Consider the following 23,000-nt stretch of genomic DNA (forward strand, 5'->3'; position numbering starts at 1 on the left):
AGAATATGGCGTAGTGTGCATGTCTGCCTCTGCTCATCTTCCACTGGCCACACCGAGGTCATCAGAGCAGAGATTTATAAACCTCCTGCAAGGAGGGGCACCAAATACAGGCAAATGGGACTGCAGACTATCACTGGGCTGGTTTCACCTCCCAGGACACAGGGCTTTTCCTTCAGTGAGACATCCTGATTCTCCCTACGTTTCTGGTTTCCCAATGCCCATCCTTTACAAACTCTCACTTTGTGTCCTTTCACCCTCTGGCAGAAACAATTCCAGGCCAAAATTCCTATCATGGACTCTATGTTTGTTACCCGGGTTTCATGTATCTTTGACCAGCCCTCTTAGAAGACCACCACTAATTGCCAAAAAGAGCAATTTTTCCCCTCAATCTATCCTTACACTAGGACAGCTCACCAGATGGCTGGCAGCCCAAATATTTCTACGACTTTAGGTGTCACATATTAAGGTTCTTATCTATCCCACGTTAGAATAGGAGGTGCAGATTCACAAGCAATGGCTCTCCACAATGACATCTGCTTGAAAATCATCTCCTTTCTACTCTCTGTAGACTTTTATATTCTTAAAGCAGGTGAGGGGATTAAAAGTTGTAGAACTAGCTCTTGATAGTTTTCTTTGACAATTTGTGCATGGGCTGTCTCTGACTTTAGTAACTGATATCTACCATGTCTTGACTTCTCTGTCAAAATTTCCAAATCAACACCCTTGCTTACTCCTTTTTCCTTATTGTAGAGGCTGTATGGCTCAAAATGATTGTTGGTGGTCATGCCTGAACTACAGTATCCCTTCACTCTATTTCTGGTAGAATCCCTATGGCACCCATCCAGCCACTAATGTGGGCATTTGTCTAGATGGGGTCAATCGTGGATCTGATTCCCCTGGTCTCACTGAGTGCTTGAGGGATAAGCATGTGACCTGACCTGTACTAACCAGGGCTCTTCCTTGTTGAAAGGAAAAAATAAATGTTTTTCGATCTCCTCACATTCCTAGAGGAGAACAAACATCTACCCCCCCCAGGAGAAGGCAATCGTGGTAGGAACACAGTTGCTGTATCTCCATACCATAGGAGGAATGGCTACTCTAACTGGTCAGAGCTTGACATTCACTGGGCCATATGGTGGGACTACTCTTTTCAAAAACAAGTAGCAAACTCCTCCACCTGGCCACGTTTCCTGTCATCGATAACTAAGAAACACAATGGTCTCTTTTTTCTCTTTCTCACTGCCATGCGAAGTTAAGGTCCATAAAATCTAATTTCTAGAGACAAGCCTGACCAAAGTTTCCCCCTCTTTCTCTCATTTCTGCCAGCCAAGAAGTGTATGAGGCAGGCCTCCAATCCTCTGTGAAGGCAGGTCCATAGGTAGATTGAGTCTGTTCCGTAGAAGCATGGTGATTATAAGACTTAAATTTGAGTAAGGAGTAAACTATTCTAAAATCAATCCATTGCTTTGCAGGTTGACTTTATGCATTGATCCCAGTTTTCCTAACAGTTGTTACTGTTGATACTCCATCAGCTATAACCCAGGAAGTTAGGAGGTGTGAGTAATTGGCTCAGGAAATTTAAAGCACCAGGGAATTTGCTAACTAGAACTGGGAGAGAAGGAACTTTTTTCTCAAATTATGAAGTTGGATGAATGTGACTGTGGAGTTCCCACCACACGAGAGAAAACCCATCTTCATCAGTAAAAAATAAATCCAAGCTACTCACAAAGGAAGAGTCTTGAAGTCAATGGCCTCCAACATCTCCACCAATCCTAAGGCTGGCTGCATTTCTGTACCACCTGCATTTGAGTTACAAGCACCAATAACCCACCCTTATTTGCTCATGCTAATTTCAGCTGGGCTTTGACACCAGGAACTAAAAAAAAAAAAAAAAATCCTGATTGATACATTTCTTAACTGCTTTTTTTAAAACAGTATTTTGAGTTGCTGTTTTATTGACTGCTTTTTAAGACCAGTGACCATTTCCTCTGTATCCTTTCAGCAGCCTACGCCATGGCCCAGTGCACTGGAGAACTAATAAGAGTATCGTTTGGAGCCAAGCTCACTGGGAAGGACATGCACTCACCTCTGCCAAACACATGCTTACTGACATTTCCTAACTAGTAATAAAATAGAATAACTAGATGTACAGACTTTGAAAAAGAAAATGGAAACACACTGGGAAATCTACCCCTCCAGCTCACAGCTGTGGCTCATATCCCCAGCACTCAACAGTATTTGGCTCCATTATTCCTTTTATCACATTTGCTTCTTGAGAAAAATCTTTATGGCTCATGTCAGCTCTCAGAAGCAAAGCCAAAGACCATATTTATATAAAGCATCTTTTTCTAAGTACTCAAGGACAGGGGGAGAAATCTTAGCATATGGAAGGAAAGAAGCATATGTATCTTTATTTACCATAAAGAATTATTTTATACTCCATTCAGAATGTTCTTACCTTCTTTATGCTACAGACCCCTGTGTAAAATCACAAAAGCATTATATTTGGTGAGGGAAATGAGAAATTTTAAGGGTTGTTAGCACATTGGATTTTTATCACAAGAAAAACCTGTGTAAAGTTATATAGCATGGGTCTTCCTGTAATTATGATGCATTGAGAAAATATGTAATATGTGGCAGTCCAACCTGCTACTGGTAAAACACAAAGTTTTAAGGTTGGGTGGAGGGGGAGGCATACTTCAGGAGAGTGATATTATTTTAAAATGGATGTTTAGATGTGGGAGACGCAATGAAGAAAGTGGGTTTCTGTAGCTCTATTTCTTTATTTTTATATTAGCTAAAGAGTGTGTTATATATAAAGTATATAAAGGAGGTAACAGCCACCGTGCTTAGATGCTCTGGCAAAAACTACAGAAAATGTAGAAGCACCCTGTAAAAGGCATTACTGGTGGGTTGCAGGTGTTTATTCTACCTCAGGACCAAGATGAAAAATAAATAAATAATGTGCATATAACATATATGACATTCTGATGACTGTATCTCCCCCAGGGATCCCTAAAGCACCTGTTGCCCTGCAGTGTATGTTTCTTTGTTCCGGGTGCCTTAAGCAAGTAAATCATTTAAGGGAATTGAACCGGAAATTTGCAATAGTTTATAACAGTGTATGCTATATAAATGCTAAGTCATACTATTGAGGAAACAAAGATATTTATTTTATAAAAAAGAAAGAGCACCTAGGCTATTGGAGATAGCATTAATCCCACAAATAATGACAATCCTCTTAACCCTGCTCTCTGCTCTCCGCGTCCCCTCTGTGATTATATTGGCCCATGTGTTTGCAGAGGCAGCAGAAGGCAGAAATGAACCTGTTGGAATTTCAGTTCCACCATGTATAAAACGGGTGCTTGTCAATGTTATAGCCCAGAAATTGTGAAAAAAGTATGCCTATTTTTTAATCACCTGATTTTAAAAACAATAAAGATAAAACTCTCTGGTTTTTTTCATATTCTTAGTAATTTCTACTATTTATGAAATATGTTCTTAGTAATATAAAGAAGAGATTGAAGTAAGGGGTCACTTAAGGTCATTTAAAAGATGTAGTGCTCAGAAATATTGCAAGACTAACAGGGCTCACTTAAGTAAAAGAAAAAAAATTCTAAAAATATTAACAGATCCTAGCTTGGGCTCTAAATAAACACTATAGAATATTAAAATCTCATAATATTTACCAGATTTTTATTAGAATTAAGACCTCAGAGAGAAAATTTATATAATATGTAAACAGGTGTGTGCATGCGGATACCCACAGTTTAAGCTTGTTTGTTTCTTCTTTTCTTTCTCACCACCAGCAGAAGAGAGAAAATTGCACTGAATTTGTATCCTAATCCAATCTAATTCCTTTCTCTACCAGTAAACTGCATTAATTAGTTCTCTGAACCCTAAATATTAGGACTACTAAGTGGGAAATAATTTGTTGTAAGCCTTCTAGACACTGTGGTTGTCTCTAGTGCTTTTTCTTACAGGAGAAAGAGTACCCATGACACAGCCCGCACCCCAGCCTGCAAAATTCATGCTGTCCTGGCCAAGATGGGAGGCACAATCAGCCAGGGCTAGTGATTGTCAACAAGAAGTTAAAAATGAATAGATTAGAACCTACACTATTAATTGGTCTTACTGCAAATGCATTGCACTTTGCCACTCTTCAGACAACTATAGTAAGCTCTCCGTGGGTAGGAACTCACATCTACTGCTTTAAAGAAGGAAGAGTGGGGAGTGGCCCGGCAGCTACTGGGGTCTCTCCTCGTTGGAAATGCTTTCCATAGACTCACATCTTGGGCCTTTAGAAGAGAAAAAGAAGGATGAACTAGTGACAGGTTGGGAACAACTCTGGTAGAGATTGTCCTGTGCCCCCCATATTTTGTAAATGTAACAAAATTGTCTGAAAGCAGTAGCAGCAGTCACCAGCACCAACCAAAATCATTCCACGCAGAGAATCGTTTCGAAATATACCTCTTATTGATGAACAGTGCTCATTTCTTTAAATTTTCTTTTTTTTTTTTTGTTTGAGACAGAGTCTCACTCTGTTGCCCTTGCTAGAGTGCCGTGGCATCAGCCTAGCTCACAGCAACCCCAAAGTCCTGGGCTCAAGCAATCCTTCTGCCTCAGCCTCCCTAAATTTTCATTTTTAAATTTTTAACTAAGATAATATATATTATACATATATATAAAAATATAAATTTCTCTGCAATAGGGTAAAAAATAGTATGATTCATTTGATTAGTGCCTATTATACATTGGGCACAGAACTAGTCACATGAATACGATAGAAGCTATTTTATTAATCCTTATGAGAATTTTATGAGCAACCACCCATTTTACAAATGATGAAACTGAGACCCCCCCCTCAAGGTATTAAATAGCTCCCCCAAATCAAGCATCCAGTAAGTTGTGTAACACATTCAAACTCACGATACTTGGATTTCAAAATATGTGATCTTAAAGTCCAATATTATCTGCATCCCAGATATTAAGAAAATAAGATACCATGTACATATTAAATATTTTTAAAGGACCTGTTGAAAATACTGATGATTTTGCCTATGAATTTGAGGACAGGGTCCCTTCTTCTCCATCTTGGCACTCCAACCTCTGTGTTCCAGCTCACCTAATGCTCCTCGGTGTGCTCGCCTCCCTCAGGATGCAAAGCGTCTGCTCTAGAGCTGTAAGTCACACCAGTTACCTTCACCAGTGTGTCAGACAGAAATCAGATACATTTCTTCAAAGAGCATTCCCTCTTCCACCTCCAACTGAAGAAAAGGAAGTTAAAACATAGGCTAAATAGTATAAGGCAAGTTTATAAAGTTTTATATGGTACAAGATTTTTCAAGCATTTATGAATATATTTTATTTTTCTCATTATTTTTCCTTATAAACATTATAGCCTAAGATAGCTTAAAGAAACTTTTGAGAACCACAGCTACCTATTTTATTTATTTTCACAATACAGTGAGAATATGGCAACAATTGTTGATCAACTGGACCAGCATCAGAGGTAGAGTCCATAACGGTCTGGATCTCTAGATTATACCATTTTAGTCAGTTTGGAAATAAGTGTTTGAATGTTCATTCATAGTGTAGGTCCAGAACTTGACATTCAGCTCCTGGACTATATACATGGTAACGATATTCTGTTCCTGGATTACATAGTAGTAAGTAATTTCACCGCAGTTGGGGCACTTCCCCTAGTGTTGGAACCGATTACACTTTGGTTAAGCACAGGCGTATTAATTTGTTTGTATTTAGGAAGCATGTTATACTAATTATATAGATGATTGATTGACAAATAGATGCTTACACTGTGAGAGGCATGAGGAAACTAGACTTATAGAGGACCGCAGATTCATATGTCAAATCTGAAGTTCATTCTGAATGGGATGCATGCTTATTGAATAATAAACAAATTATTTGCTAACATTATTGAAATTTTCAGTTTTCTCTTCTTTTTTTCCTTTATTGAAAAGGTGAATTTGATTAAATCAAATGAACATATAATGGGATTGCATCATATGGATATAACAATTATTACAGTACCTGGAGACAAAAACACTTTTTGGATCATTTTTACTGGTTACTAAAAGACAAGAGTCAATGTGAGAGGACAGCCACTGTGACCAGTATGTATTAGTTTCTTAAGGATGTCATAACATAGTTCCACAAAAAGCTGCCTTGGAACAAAAGAAATTTATTCTCTTACAGTTTGGGAGGCTAGAAGGCTGAAATCAGTGTCGGGGGGCCATACTTTCCTCCGAAGGTTTTAGGGAAGAAGCTTCCATGCCTCTTCCAGCTTCTAGTGGCCCCTGGCATTCCTGGGCTTTGGCAGCATACCTCCAATCTCTGCCTGCTTCATGTGGCCTTCTTCCCTGTGATGTGTGCCTGTGTCCTCTCCTCCAAGGATTCCAGTCACTGGCTTTAAGGCCCACCCTAAATCCAGCATGGTTTCACCCGAAGATCCTTAACTAATTACATCTGCAAATACTTTACTTCCAAATCAAGTCACATTCTGAGGTTCTGGGTGAACATTAATTTTGAGGGTACACTACTCAACCCTCAGACACAGGCAGGAAGGCGGGCCCTTGTCTTGTTCCCCAGCCTTCAGAGAGCCTCACAGACAAACACACACAAAAATATGGCCACCAATACACAGGCACAAACAAAAATGTATATTTATTAAAGAAAGCTTGTGGGCTGCTGTATCTCAGGGTCTGGCGTTCAGCGCCATCACAGCCCAATCTGGGAGCCTAAACGTCTACTCTGTGACTAACACAAATCAATCTCCAAGGAGACACTGTTTCTAAATGATTGCCCTGTGCTGTTAGAACAAAATGCACCTATCTGTGAATGTCATGAATATGTGGGTTGGTAGGGAATGGTTCTGAGTGCAGAAAGAGCACAAGCGGTGGAAATAGTTAAGAAAAAGAGAAGATTAATTCATTTGTCAAATATTTGCTCTCAAAGAGCATGAATGAAACACATTGTTGCATAATGAAGTACTGTTCCCCGTAGTGCTGAATGTCCACTTGCTACTCCTCATGTTCTAATTTCTGGGTCCAGTTTGTGATCCAAAACGTGTGTGAGTGACCACAGTAGTCACACAGTATTGCTTAGCAGCTGAGGAACATTTTGCAAAACTAAACTATTCATATTATTCCTAAACTTGTTTGTATATTTATATCCACCTATCTTTCTATGTATGTCTATGTCAAACTAGCAGTAAGTGTGATACCCTTTATTTGGGCAACTAGGTGAACACTGAACAAGAAAATTGTGAATAGTTTCATTTTTTAAATATTTAATTAGTTAATTGAATTTTCAAAAATGTTAGTTGTATTTAAGTAATTTAGATTTATAGTTTTTATTTTTACTCGTTGTTAAGTTGTAGTCTGCATTTTAATCTTAACAAATGATATTTCATATTTTAGAAAAAACTTTATACAAATTTTAATTTTTTGCATTCTAGTTAATTTATACTTCTTATGGCAATATATTCAAATTGTATATACTTTGAAAATAATTATGTTTTATTTAATTTATACTGTGATGAAGATATATTCAAATTGTGTTCATTTTAAAATTAATTACAATAGAACATAAATCAAAAAATCTTGATTATAGTTACTCAATTAGTGGTTGTGCTGCCATGAAGACAAACTAAATTAAATGAATAAATATGTAACAATTTATATGTTAGGTATATCTTTATTTTACTACCCCAAACTTTGCCAGCTCGTCAGTTGAACACCCATATGTGCACAATAATAATTAAATTCATTTGTCTGGTGTTTTGCTTATTTACAATCATATTAAGCCACGGCTGGATATATTTTTCAATTATTGTCATAAAACTATGTCAAACAAAAAGATAAAACATTTGTATGTAACAATCTGTTAGCTTGATTAATAATTGTTAAAAATTTAAATTACTAGAAATAGTATTTCATTATGCAACAATCTATCTCATTCACACTACATGAGAGAATAATTCGCTAAATGAATTAGTATTTTCTTTTTCTTAAGTGGCATGTAGGCCTCCATCTGTGCTCTTTCCCCCAGTCCTGCAAAAACAGTAGCAGTGGACAGTGATAAACCTACTCTCAAAAGACAGGGAGTAAGTGATTGGCAGATAGACAGCTACATTTTCAGGCATTCCTGTTTAGTTTGCTAGGGCTGCCATAACAAAGTAGCACAGACTGGGTGGCTTAAACAATAGACATTTATCTTCCTACGGTTCTGGAGGCTGAAAGTCTGAGATCAAGATGTCAGCAGGGTTGGTTCCTTCTGAGGGCTGTGAGGGAAGGGTCTATTCCAGGCCTCTCTTCTTGGCTCGATGATGGCCATCTTTACCCTGTCTTCATATCTTGTTCCCTCAGCATGTGTGTGCTCAGATTTCCTCTTCTTATTGGATTAGGGCCAGTCACATTGTTTAGGACCCACCCTAATGACTTAACTTTGTAAAGACCCTCCTCCAAATACAGTCATATTATGAGGTAATGGGGATTGGGACTTCAACATAAAATTTGGGGGAGACCACAATTCAGCCCATAACACCTATACACAGACGAAGATGTTTGCGCTCTGGTTTCTTTCTGTTGGATTGAACTTTCTTGTCCATAAATACCTGGGCATTTTTTTGCAAGACAATTAACATATGTCACCTACATTTTAGCCACAAAGGATGAAAGGTTCTATAAGTATGATCCATTTTTCTGGACTTAATTTTGCCTCTCATTTCCTTAAAATCATCAACAGAATTTTATATGACAATAGCTTAGCTAATAGATATAATGTGGCCTTCTCCCAAAAATCTATTTTTGCTGTGCTTGACAGATGAAGTAGTTCTCTTCAACTTTATTAAGGTTTTGGCAATCCTTCCTTTTTTTTTTTTTTTTTTTAGTCTTATGCAATTATTCTTCAAGGTAATAAACATGAGTCATTCTTTTATGATTGTTAATCTATTTTTATGTATCTGCATAATATGTAGTTGATGAACTTTAATAAAATCTGAAGTGAGGTCCCCTTGAGGCCATTTTCAGGCTGGTTTTGCTGCAGTGAGTGGAAATTCAGTTAGCTCAGCATACGGTGTGTTTCCCTTTAAAATAGACGGGCTAATGAGAAGCATGTCTGTGCTGGCCTGGTATAATGGTCTGGCCTCAAACACTGGTTGTTAAAACAAACTACACACCATCCAAGACCTAACTGCCAATGACTCTATGGTGTAACATAACTTAATTGAATATACTTTCAGCTTGGAAAAGGTAAATAGGATATGAGGCAACAAGAATAAGCATGCCTGCAAGCACACTATCTAACTCTTATTTCTGGAAAAAAAAATTCAGATTACAGAGGGACAAAACTCAATCAGATAATTCAGTCAGTTTTCTCTTCTGAAGAAATGTTCTATCCTAAGTAATCAGTAAATAATTGAACTATGTATGGTTCTTCCTAGGACCTAAATATGAGACCGTAGACTGACAGTTCTGGTAGCATAGAAATTTTGTCTACACCATGGAATTTCAAATATTTTTTCTTTTTGTAAAGGCATCCCTTAGGGGCTCTCTCTTCCATACTTCTGACAAATAGTAGGTATAATTGCTCTTAAAACCGTTGTTTCTTCCACGTTACTGTATTTTATTATTGTATATGTCCATCTCCTCTATTTATTGTAAATCCATATATAGGCCAGTGATTTTTTATATATATTTTTTAATTCACAATTATAATGTGTTACACAATTTAAAAATAGAATATGAATGGAATAAAATGAATTTTAAATTCTAAAATTATAGAATGAAAAGGGTCTTCAAAAGTCAATTTGCCAAATTCTTCATTTTCAGATGACTGGATATTTACACCAGTGACAAGAATCCCACACAAACCCACAAACATACTGGAGAAAAGCTGTGAGCCTTCAAAAAAAAAAGTTTTTAATGCATAAGCCAGTCGCTACTGCCACACTTTTTATCAATGGTGAGATTCACTGCCAGCTGCAGTGTGGCAATGCATATTTCTCTCACAGTTGGAAAGTGCAGGGCTAGTAGCTGGTATCAGTTCTCTGCCATTCAGTCTCCAGCTCGCATAGAAACCACAGCACCCACACAGTGGTCTGAAGCACTGGCCAGTGGTCAGGAATGCTGTAAAGTTGATAAGCACTTGATTCTTCAAGTGTGCTTGGAAATTAACATATTTAAGTGTTCTTCTCACCTTATTTACCTTCTTCACAATTACTGAGTATTACCATGGGCTTATGCTGATTGAGACATACGTTCAAATTAAAGTTAAAATTTTTGCGTGTGTGTCAATTTTCTATATGCTTGTGATTCTACTAAAAACTTTCACATCTCCTTAAGAGTAAAGACTACTCTTCCTTTTATTTCCAAATTCCCAGAAAAGTCATATTTATTTATTTGAATTTGGCAACACTTTTTAAAAATGACATTCTTGACAACACCTCATTTAAGCTAGTTTATTTTCTTACTGTGAGGGCACTACATTCCACTTTCCCTGTTTTGTAAAGGATTCCTTCTTTATTTATTTACATCCATCTGAAATCCCTCTTGCTTTAATATAAGCCACATTTTCTGCATACTCCTGGAAAAACAAAAGATTGATTTAGCATCCCTCACTTGTGCATAATACTTATTGCCCATAAATTCTTATTTCTACAGTTTGACCTTCCCTCTATAACTCTGTTATCTGCTATTGCCAGATTGTAGCTTCAGCTGCAATTTTGTGTGCAAGTCTGTGTGTATATGTGTGCATATATTGTGCATAGCAAAAGTGTGTTAATTGAAGATGGCAAACTGATTATTATCTTAATTTCTCTCAAGAAACTCATAGGTTTCACATCATTGTTCTATGCCTAGCACCTACATGGGCCATTCTTAGAAACAAAGAAGAGGGGACTGGCAAATCATAATGCCCTCTAGTAAACTGTATTTGAGAACCAGCAGCTCAAATGTAAAAAAAAAAAAATAGGAATAGAAAGCAAAAATAGAGGCATAAGACAAAAATGCCCACAAAAGTTTACCAGAAATTTACAGAATTGTATACCAAATAGATATTGGTAATCTTTCTTTTTTTTTAGGTTACTATAACTGGATGCTGAAAAAGTATACCAGGAATCATGAGGGGAGGAGGGCGTTGGAAATTCCTGGCAACTGAAAGAACCTAGGTTTGTCTGATGCCAAGATATATTTTATCACTACATTTACTCTAAATTATCATATTCTTAAATCTTTGAAAATATACTGCCTCCCATTAGAAATGCTGGTTATATTAGGCCAGGATTGATGATTTAAAAAAATAAAATAAAGAAAAAGAAAATGCTGGTTATTTTCTACAAGGGATATAACAATTCTACAGTTCTCTGCTACTTACTAATTTGGGGAAGCTAGGCTAGATTCTCTGAACTTCAGTTATCTCATCTCCTAGAGGGATATAATGATACCTCCTAGGACTGTTTTAAAGATTAAATGGGATAATTTCCATAGCACCTGGCAAATAGAAGGAGTTCAATAAATATGGGTTGATACTTTCTTGGCACAGTACCTTGGCATTGTAAACCCCCCCAAAATATTGGTGGGATGTGTGACTGCATAGCAATATACTGAAGAGTAGACTTTCTAAAAGAACAAATTATGTAAAAACAAGTTTTACATAGAAGCCAATCTGAAAGAGCTCCTAATAGTCAAATATAGAACAATTTAAGCAATAAAATAAATACCATGGTCTTGGATTATACTCCCAAATATAAAATAAATATAAATGAGTCTATGCTGATATAAATGATGGAGTCAGTAAAAGGAGAAGGGACAAATCTCCCTTATTAAAAGATGCCAATTAATATATGTAAATACTACCCTCTCCAGTTTAGCCATCCCTCCCAGCTGGAATGTGTGCTGGATTTAGGACTCAGTGATTCTTTTACAAAGAATACAGAGGGAAAGGGAGAAAAATAGTGAGGAAAAGGAAAAAAAAATCTTTACAGTTAGAAAACCTGAAAAACACTATCTTAAACAAGCAATCAAGGTGGTGAGTCATGTTGGTCTCATGTATTTCCTGATAGAAAGTTGAGAATGGTACTTCACCTTTGTGTGTTCTTCACAAAAACCCATAATCCCAGTCCGGACCAGGAGAAAAACATGAAACTGAAGGACATTCTTCAAAATACCTGACCAGTATTCTTCAAAACCATCAAGGTCATGAAAACAAGGGAAGTCTGAGAAACTGTCACAGACTGAGAACCTTGAGAACTAAGTGCAATGTGACATCCTGGAACCTGGAACACAAAAAGGGCATTAATGGAAAAACTGATAAAAATCCAAATAAAGTCTGTAGGGTAGTTAATAGTAATATACCCATGTTAAATTTCTCAGTTTTCACAAATGTGCATGGTTCTATAAGGTGTTAACGCTGGGAGAAACTGGGTAAAAGGTACAGAAACTCCATACTATCTTTGCAACTTTTCTGTAAATCTAAAATTATTCCAAAATAAAAATTGTAATTTTTTTCAAGAAAGAAACCTTTATATGTGGCATCACTTTTTCTTTATTAACTAATTTCAGACACAAAGAAAATCCACACAAGAAACTGAAATTCTGCTGCTTCTTCTGGTTCATCTGTAATATTGTAATACAGTGTTTGGTGAAGTTGTGAGGATTAATCAACTCAAAAAGCAACATGATAAATCTCTTTGAAATCCCAAGATTAAAGAAAATCTCATAAGTATGTCAATAAAGACTTAGTTGGACCATTCAAAGTATTTCTGGGTACGTGAGGCCTAAATAAGAGATGAATCTGTGAGCTGCTTTCTCTAATATTTCAAAAGAATTCTGCCTATAACTGGGAGTGTACAATGCTGAAAGAACCAATAGAAAACTGAAAAATCCAATCAATTTAATTATTGCATATCATGTATCATGAAGTCCCAGTTAAGTAAATAAATTATTTTTGCTGACTTCACCTGTGTTTTTGCTTTTTTCTTCTTAAAATACTAACATTTAGACTGCACACACAAACGGTAAGAAAGATACTTAACTTTCTGTTTGAAACAGACAGGCAGGACTTCTAACATCTTGTAGAATGAGAGCCATCATATGGTTGGTGTTCCATCAAAAACGCCCCTCTACAGAAATGATCCAGTTCAGCTGCAGTGGCTGAATTGCCTTCATGTGAGTTCCATATTTTTGGCAACTTTCCCAGCTCCTAAAACCCAGGGTCATTATTGGATAATATTTAACAGGGCCTCTGCTGTACTCTCTGTGGATCTAGAGACTCTCACAGACATCTGCCTGCCAGCCTTAGTCCTAGCTTTTGACCTTCCAAATTCAAATCATAAAGTTTGAATTTTCGGTTTTAATTGACAAATGAGCTTTTTTGAGACTGGCATATTTTTGGTTAAACACAGCCGTAGCTACATTCACACCAAAACTATTATATATTTAATTTTGTCAGTACAAACTAATGGTCAATCTGGTGAACAAAAGTTTTAGTTCAATTGTTGACTAATCTGTCCAGCTTTTATTGTTAGTGCCATCAGAATGTTGATCCTACTAATTTAAAATAGAACTTAGTTAGAAAGCCTTCTTCACTTGTTCTCAAAACATTTATTTATAATCCAGTTCATGTAACAGAAAGCATGGGCTTTAAAGTCATACAGATCTTCCTGACAATTTTATTAACTTACCGTGTGACCTTGACAAGCCACTTGACCTCTCTGATCCTCAATTCCTTATTCAGTAAAATGATTATTAAAAATATCAACCTTACATAGCTATTGTGAGGATGAAATAGATTAAAATATGCAAAAGTACTTAGCATGATGCCCAACTCAATAAATCCCCTTTCAATAGCAAAATGATGTTACAGACGGTGGTTACATTTCAAGTAGCTCAAAAAAACCTAGATAGCCACACTATGTAACTGAAATATATCTTTCTCAATAAAAATAAATAAATTAGAAGAAATCATATTGTTGCCACCTTCCTAATTAATGCAACACAGGAAATAAAAAAACTAAATAACTGAGGAATTAAAGCTGTGTTCCCTTCCACATGTGTAAATATCTTGATTGTTGGTACTTGAAAAAAGGTATGTCTCATAATGAAGGTTGAAAGTACTTGAGGTTTCTCTAGTGATTCTTGTTTGTTTGTTTGTTTATCTCATAAACGTTGTCTTTTTTCAGGCCCTGGGGTGGGCACTGGAAAAATTTAAAAAGCAATCAGCAAAAAACAAAAAAAAAAACCTCTGAGCAAATGAAGATGGGAACACTGCCCTCTTGTTGCTTACAGTCCAGGGAGGGAGATATTCAAGAACAAATTTATAGTGTCAGGCTGAGATGAGGCCCTTGATGATGCAATGAGCGGAGTGACAAAGACCAGGGTTTCCTGGGACGATGGAAGAGGAGCAAGGGCAGGGGAGGGCATCAGAAACCAGCTCGCAGAGACTGTGTTTACAGCCCAGAACTAGCTATGGGATGAAGGAGTAACTGAGTTGTGACTGGTGAAAACAAGGGTGTGAGGATTTGCTTCCCCAGGGGTATGACTCGAGAGGGAAAAGAATGAAATGGTGAGGAGGAGACGTGTTTCTTCTACATGACAGCTAAACATGCGAGGGGGCTGAGTGCATCTCACATGTAGGGATGTATGTTTGTGAGGCTGACATTTGCTGCCGAGAAATGAATGCAAAGGTAGTTGATCCCAGAGCAGTATAAACGATCTGTTTTGGAAAATGTAAATGTAAATGAAGCTTGCTGGGACAACAGTAATGTTAACCATATGGCTGCACCTAGAATCATGAGCTTTAGGAAGAAGCATAGTTTAAAAGACAGTAACCTGAAAAAAAACATTTTTTTTCCTTTACGAGACAAATGCTTCAAACCTGCATGAGCAATCCCGGAATGTTCAATAAGCCCAATTGATATAAGGAATGACTCATTCTTGCCTAATAAGTGAAAGAATGAAGTTTGGGAAACAAAATCAACTGTTCCCCAACCTGAATGGCTTATTTCACAACTTAAAGTTTACCATAAAACAAATATAACTCAAGTCACAATGCAACGATGATTGATGTTTTTCATCAACATCCAATTATCATTCCATCAAGCACTGTTGTCTGGGCCAAGTAAAACAGAGTACACATCTAGAAAGGGTTATTCTCTCCACCTTTTCAAAATAACTTGCAGGATGTAACTACACTTAGTGAATTTCTGACTTGTTAGATCATGTCACAGGGAACCTCTACAACTGAATTTGAGTGTTATGTTATCAAATCACGTTCGCTTTCCAAAGAATATTGGTTGCTTTTGCTATTTGAAGTTAAAAAGAAAGCCCCTTTCATTTCTCTAACTTACTCCTTTAGAATAATCTGCATCTGTGTGTTCTTTGTCTTTTGTTAGCTGTGAAGACAGCCACTTAGGTATCAGGCATGATGTCAGGCTGTGGTGTGAGGTCTTGTAGGAGGTAAGGTGAACTGGGGGGATTTCAGAAAAACAAAAACAAAATAAAAACATCCCTTTGACTGGGCTTCAAAGGAAGCCATCACATTCAGGAACAGCTCTTCAAGAAAACACAGTCACTTCCCATTTTGTTCTGGGCTAAGCCCGTGGTTCAAAAGGAGCGTGATGGATGGCTTGGAGACTGCCGTAGTAAAAAACTCCTCACATTCCCAGAGATGCCTTTTGTCCCAAATCACTTTGCAAGCAGCTCCCTCAAAGAGGCAGGAAGCTTTCTCACTGATTGGGAACCTCCTCTCCTCTGGGGAGGCAGCAACAGCTGCTTCACCGTCAGCAGTGACTTGCTGAGGAAGACAAAGAACGCACCTTCCCTGTCTGGAACTGCAGGGAGGGCTGAGCAGTGAAATGTAATTAGTTGCTCAAATTGGAATTTGGCCAGAACCCCAAGGCTAACAACGTACACTTACAAGGGGAAAAATGCTTTAATGAACTTAGAAAGAAGAGATCTAAAAATTATATCAAAACAGACAACACAACTTATCCTGCCATGGCTTATTTCAGCGGGGTGTGACTTGGAGGGAGGTATGAGGGAAAGAATCTGGCTCTCCGGGAATTTTGGCTATCCGTGGAGTAAATGGAATCACTAAGATGACTTTGCCTCACTTTTAAAAACTTGTTTCCGCCTAGAATGATAATTAGGAAGCAGATCTGGCTTGAATTTATTTTCAATTTAATCTTAACTTCAAGTTAAAATTCATAAATTCCCATTAAGGACATGGGTTCCTGTTGACACCCTATTCCAAAGCTCATGAAGACTGTGTGAGACTGTCCAAGCTGCACGCAGAGCGGCCTGGACAGGACGCTGCCAGGTTCTTCTCCCATCTCATCAGGGGCCCACTGAGCACGGTCCATGGGAATACAGGAAGGGGTGCATCCAGCCCTGCCAATTCAAATTTAGTTTAATTCAGCCCACATTTGTGGGCCAAGTGGATGGTGTGAGCTGTAGGATACCATAAAGAGTATCACAGGCAAGAGATGTTAATGGACCAATTTGGGCTTTGGGGAGAGTGGAAGAAAAACAGATAGGCAGCCTTTGATTTGAAGCCCAAAACATTAGGGGGAACCAATACTGGGAGCACTGTCTGTAGAAACGGGCTCAGAAAGCTCAGCCAGTTGCAGCAGATACAGTACACACAGCCCAGAGATGGGGTGTGTGCATGCATAGGCTGCACTGGCTGCCAGATGTGATGGTGATTCCCCAGGGGGTGGGCATGGCCTGTGACAGAGGACCTGGGGTAGGAGATGCTTGGCAGACAAGAACCCTGGAGGTCATCATTCACCCCTTCAACAAATGCATATTGAGCATCTTCCCTGTTATAGACACTGTGCTTCATGTTGGGGGCATACATGCTCAGCGGGTGGCACACGCTGCCACATAGGAACTCAGTTCCCAGGCAAAATAGTAAGCCAGCAAAGGATCTGTGGGTATAGGGTAGATTCTAGTCTCCTTGGAAGGAGAACCAGACACCAGCTTTCAGATCAGAGTTCCCCATTCTAGATGGTGACAGATTACAAAAAAGTAACTAGAAAATATGAACATCAGAGTCTGCTAGATGACCACTAGGTCTTCAAAGTAAATTTCACTGAGCCATCAAATGCCCTGACATTGGTGAAAAACAGAGATGAGGGAAAATGAGGTCTTCATTCTGACCAACACATCTGTACACTTTCATCTATCTTCTTTGCAAGTAAACTTACTTTGTCCTGGTTGAAGAATAAATTTATTTATTTTTAAACAAATAAATAAATTTTATTTATTCTATAAACATTTGTTAAGCATTTGCTAAATACTAGGAGCTGCACCAGGGCTTTTAGATGCCAAGATGAAAATAACAAAAAGCCCTGCCCTCAAGGAGCTCGTAGTCAATTGAAGAAGACAGACAAGTGGACTAGCCATCATGGAACAATATAATAAATGCCTTACCTGCCCTTTCTGCCTCCACCCCTGTGCTACTGGGATTCTGGTCCAGTAGGCTCAAGGTGGAATTTGAGTGCTAGAAGCCAGAGATCAAGCTCGGCTAGGAAATCGTAATGGAGGTGGATTGAAGCAGAAAGATCCACTCCAGAGTGAATTGAGGGAAAATGCTTCAAGTGATCCAAAGGCTAAGTGGAACACAAAGATGAAGCAACAAGCTCAACGCCTGTAATATTGGGTAGACCTAGAAGGAAGTGAGGTGGGGACTAAAGAAGGCAATTCTGTGTGACAATAAAGAGATGAAACCTGCTCAGAAAGTGAAAATACAGCTATTGATCCCTGGCTTTATAGGAGGAGGCAGGCTAGGCAAGTTTCAAAAAGTCTATACAGGATAAAATATAGACAAATACGTAAAGCTCTGTGAACAGAGAGGATGAGGACCTCATTTGTGATGTAGCAAGAGAGGGGAGGAGGGGGTATGCAGAGGTGATCACAGAAGGAGCAATGATGATTTGACTCTCCAGGAACAGACAGGATTTAACCAGGTAGGGGAAGAGAACACCCCAGGAAGAGGCAACCCCATTGCTAAGATACTGCAGCTTCTCAGACCTCCTGGTGGTTGGCTTGATGGCTGGGCCTCTTTGGAGCAGCTGAGGATGAGGCTAAACCAGAATTTTTCCTGTTTATAGTATTTGGATAACTGATCTATAAATCACAAAATTATAGATTCGGGGATATTGTAGAAACTATCCAATAGAAGAAAATATTTTTATTGACTCCCTCCAAAATTAGTTTCAAGTTAGTCTATTTAGTCAACTAGAATTTTTTGTGACCTGCTAGCGGTTCAATTTCTTCTTCCTTTCTCAGGAAAACATTAAATCTGCTTAGTTCAGTTAAAAAATGAACACAGCCATTTTCATGCTTCCTGATGAAATTACAACCCCTTTATATGATCCTGGTACTTAATCACTGTTAAATATAAATTTAACTGCCGAGGGCTTAAGTTGAGTGGCTTTTATTTTCAGGTCTTCAACCTCTCATATATTTATTTTCACAGATTTCCTGGCTTAGAAATTACATGACATAGACTCAGTCATTAGCTACAAATTAAAGATCTGCCACAAGATACTGCAGTCCTTTGTAGGCAAACATTTTGTGGCTGGCTGTTTATGGGACTAATCTGTAAGCACAACAATCCGACATCAGGTTGCACTTGGTTACTGTCCCATTGTTCCATCAATTATTTGAGTGCTTGTTGTGGCGGTGGTATGTAAAATGCTGTTCTTAATTATAAAAGGCCTATCCTTGGATCAACTTGTCCCTAGACAACATGAGTTTCATCTTTATGCACATTCTTTTAAACATTACCAAATGTGCAATCACATAAAATTACTGATTAAACTTTTGGAACAAGTAGTTGGGATAATTTGATGCTAATAGCAGCCAAGGCAGGGATTTGTGTTATGCAGAGCAGGAAACTGTGAGCACTTTCATCAGATCTATTTATTGTTCAGCTTAGTTTATAGTCTTTATTCTGGATGAATTAATAATAATCCTTCAGAATCACAGAGCACCTCTCTTACATGAATACAAAGCATTCTCTCATACCTTCTCTCAAGTCATTCTGCAACATCCCCATACAGCAGGAAGGGTCAGGTATTCAGACAGGAAACCAAAGCAGATGCTAAACGACTTTCCCCGGGACATATGGTTAGCCACAGACAGAGCCATAACAAGAATGTGAGTCCCTTGACATCAAGGTCAGCGTTGATGCCGTCAGACCGGGGGTTCTCAAAGGACGATCTGTGAAGGCTCTCGGCTTATCCACAGGCTGGGGGCTATGAAGTTAAAGTCAGCTGCCATGCCTAAAACATTCCATACAATAAACATCTGGAATGTGACAATAGCTGCAATGCTGTTGCTATTGTGAAGTCTCCCGTCTTTAAAAAAACATATAAAAAGAGTCCTTTCCCTGAACTTTTCTTCTTGGGCTACTATTCTATTTCACTTTTTTCCCTCCTTTATTTCTTTTTTCCCCCATCAAGAGCAGGACTGAGACATATGGCTACAATGTTGACACATCTTCAAACTAATAATTTAAATGTTTGCTCAACACTTATTTAGTGTAGATTGGTAGACATAGATTTTCTATGTCTAGTAAAAATATTCTAGAAAAACTGCTACACTTAATAATTCACTTCAATTGGCTGACAGGGTTTTAGTTCTTGTTCTCCAGTTTTATTTTTGCAATAATTTTCCAAATCAGATGACTTCTTAGGAAACATACTAAAGTATTTGAAATTTAGGCAGTAAAATAAATCACTTGTTCCAGTAAACAGCACCACGCCCAGGCATTATTCAGCTTCAGAATTCAGCTGACTATGACCGCTGAAGTAAGACCAGGAAACTTTCACATGTGTGCTGCAAAAGTGCTAAAAAGCAAACAAACAACAAAATAAACAAAAACGAAAAACCAGAGAGAAGGCAGAGGAAAGTTCTAAATTTTCACTGAAGGGGACAGTCACTGTGGTGAGAGGACAATAGGAGCCATTTTTATTTTGCTAGTTATGTAAAGAGCCGTGTGTACAGCTTTGAAATAGCTGGCACCATTCCTGATTTTTTCCCCAGGTCTATAAATCTGCAACCCTAACCTTTCTTATAGCTCCAGGTCCACTTTCTAATTGCCTGACTGAGAAGTACACGTGAGAGGCCAAGTGCAGTGGCTCACGCCTGTAATCCTAGCACTCTGGGAGGCCGAGGCAAGAGGATTGTTTGAGCTCAGCAGTTCGAGACCAGCCTGAGCAAGAGTGAGACCCCGTCTCCACTAAAAATAGAAAGAAATGATCTGGACAGCTAAAAATATATATAGAAAAACATTAGCCGGGCATGGTGGCGCATGCCTGTAGTCCCAGCTACTCGGGAGGCTGAGGCAATAGGATTGCTTGAGCCCAGGAGTTTGAGGTTGCTGTGAGCTTGATGTCATGGCACTGTAGCCAGGGCAACAGAGCGAGACTCTGTCTCAAAACAAAAAAAAAGCAAAAGAGAAGTACACGTGGAGGCCACTTCTGTACGTGAAACTCAGTAGATCCAAATTTACTCAGTGTTTCTCCTTCAAAGTCTGACTGCTGATTTATGTCATGAGGGTCAAAAATATTTCTTTTATTATCACCTCCTTCTGCATTTCTAGGATCACTAACTTTCACTGATTTACTCGTTCATTCAAGAATCCCTGAACACTATTCTAGGCACTAGGAAACCAGAGATCCTCAAGAAATAGCTTAGTGAGGAATGATAGTTATAATCCAAAGAGTATAATTATTCTAAGTGCTACAGCACAGCTCTGCCACCTCTTCCCTGAACAACTGCAAGAATCCTTCACAGGCCCTTTTCTCTTGCCTCAGTCTATCCTAGTACTCCAGAGGCAGATTAATTTTCTGAAAATAATTTCCTCAGAAACACTCAGTGACTTCCCACAGCCCCTGAAATAATAGCTCACGTTACGGCCCTCTGCAGTTCTGGTGGGGTGTTGGAGAGAATCAAGAACTCAACGTGAGCCTGGATGAAGGTTCAAGATCAAACCCTGTCACTGCTGTGAGGGTGACAGAGCCCTCTACTCTCCCGTGCCTCAGTTGCCTCACTTGTAAAAGGAAAAGACCAGATTTTTAAAATATTCATTTGTAAAGTCCTTTCCAGTTTTGCAACTTTATGCCTCAGTCAATAAATACATGCTCCAACCGACAACTTGCTTTTCCCACGCCGGCCTGTTGCTTTACTCCAGCCTCTTACCTCTAAGGTATCCATCTTCACTCTTCCCTGTCTCTCCCATTAAAACCATGCACATCCTCTGTAGCTTTGTTCCAATGTCAGCTTTTAATCCCTCAACTATAGTGAGATCTGCCCTCTTTGAACTTGCATGTGACTCTATATACTCCACTTTCTTAATTCACTTATGTGTAAAGTAGCTTTAAAACTTGCACACTATAAGTCAGAAGTCATTTCAGATGGTAATTATATTAACAAAAACAATTTAATCACAAGCTCTTATGTCTGAACAACAATGGAAAAATATTCATTCGAGGTAACATAGTCTACTTTTGCTTAAAGCTTGGTCTCTTGCAGATTAATGCAATCTATTTGGAGGCGCGTGTTTTGTTGCTTATCCCCCACCCCTGCACCGTTTCCTTTCTCCCCAGGTAGTTTCTGAGCAATGAGTAATTTCTAGAAAATATTCTGGGTGGCAGGAGTGGGAGGTGCCTGAGACACAGCCCCTAGCTCCTCTCTGGTCTCACAGAGCTGCACCCTTCGCTTGACCTCTAGCTGAAGGCTCTTTCCCCTCTGCATCTATTGGCTCTCCCACCTTGACACACTTGCCTGCACCTGCTGCCGAACCCCACAGTGCCCACAGTGGCTCCCGACCCAAGGTTGCCCACGTGGCCTCTTCCTTGCCCTGACGTCAGGTCTCCTTGGTTCCCATTTCTGGAAATGGGAACTTCTACACCATCTCATGCCGTGCATAGACGATAGGGAACCAGGGTTAGGAGGGGCCCCATCTTGAACCCTCTATAACTTGGATACACACACACACACACTCACACCATTTCTATTCTACTGGAGTCACTTCATGTTATTGTGGTTTAAGAATAGCAAATATTTATAGACATTAAAATTATACAGATTATTATTTCAGAATATGGTTTCACTCATCCTGCTTTATCTTTACTTACTTGAGAACAGGCTTGATTGTTCCTGCTAGAAGAAAACTGCACTCAAATTGTGTTTTACTCTTCTATTTATCCTACTCTACAATCTAGCCTGAGATTTGCAAATCTGTATTTGAAAATCTTCTCCCATATCTTTCTGTACCAATTTATTAGACGTCGATTTTTCTTTCTTTCTGTAGAAGAGGGAAGAAAAACAGGTATTCAGAATAGGCAGGGTTTAGGAAATGGAGTTAAATTCTTTTTGTTTTATAGTTTGGAATTATAAATATATATCACAGAAGACAAATTTGAAAATTAGGAGAAATTTCACTAGAATTGAATGAATTACAGTGTTTATATGATATGGATGATTTAAAAGCCAATATAATCTTAAATTGTACTTACAAACGTATCACATTCAGGCATTAGAAAGTTTAACAATTAAGATCTCTATGCAAGTCACAGAAAAATGTACTACACTGCTGCAAACAAAAAGGCACTTATTGTTCCATGCAATAAGCAGTGCGTGATGGCAGCCCACGGAGGGCACACCAGCCCCATGACAGAATCCAGGACCCAAGCACCTTCTGTCTTCTGGCATCAGCATGCTCAGTGCATCTTCATGGCTGCATGAAGGGAGCTACACTTCCAGCCATCTTGTCCTCATCCTAGACAAAAGAAGAATAAATAATTCTTCTCCCAGTGAATATTTCATGAAGAAATATTACTAGAGACGTCTTCCTACATATCATTAGCTAGGACTATGCTACAAGTCCTCCCCACCCCCACCCCCATAGCTGGAAGAGGAGTCAGGGACAGTAAGTGCTTTAATTTTCTTGCCTCTGTTGCCAAGAGA

General features: G+C 38.6%; 1 pseudogene; it reads right to left on the reverse strand.

The window, feature by feature from the left end:
• LOC123640538 overlaps window positions 1-23,000 on the reverse strand; it is a 194,523-nt pseudogene that overhangs the window by 166,516 nt on the left and 5,007 nt on the right.

Source organism: Lemur catta, chromosome 6 (assembly GCF_020740605.2).
Source record: "Lemur catta isolate mLemCat1 chromosome 6, mLemCat1.pri, whole genome shotgun sequence".
Taxonomy (NCBI): domain Eukaryota; kingdom Metazoa; phylum Chordata; class Mammalia; order Primates; family Lemuridae; genus Lemur; species Lemur catta.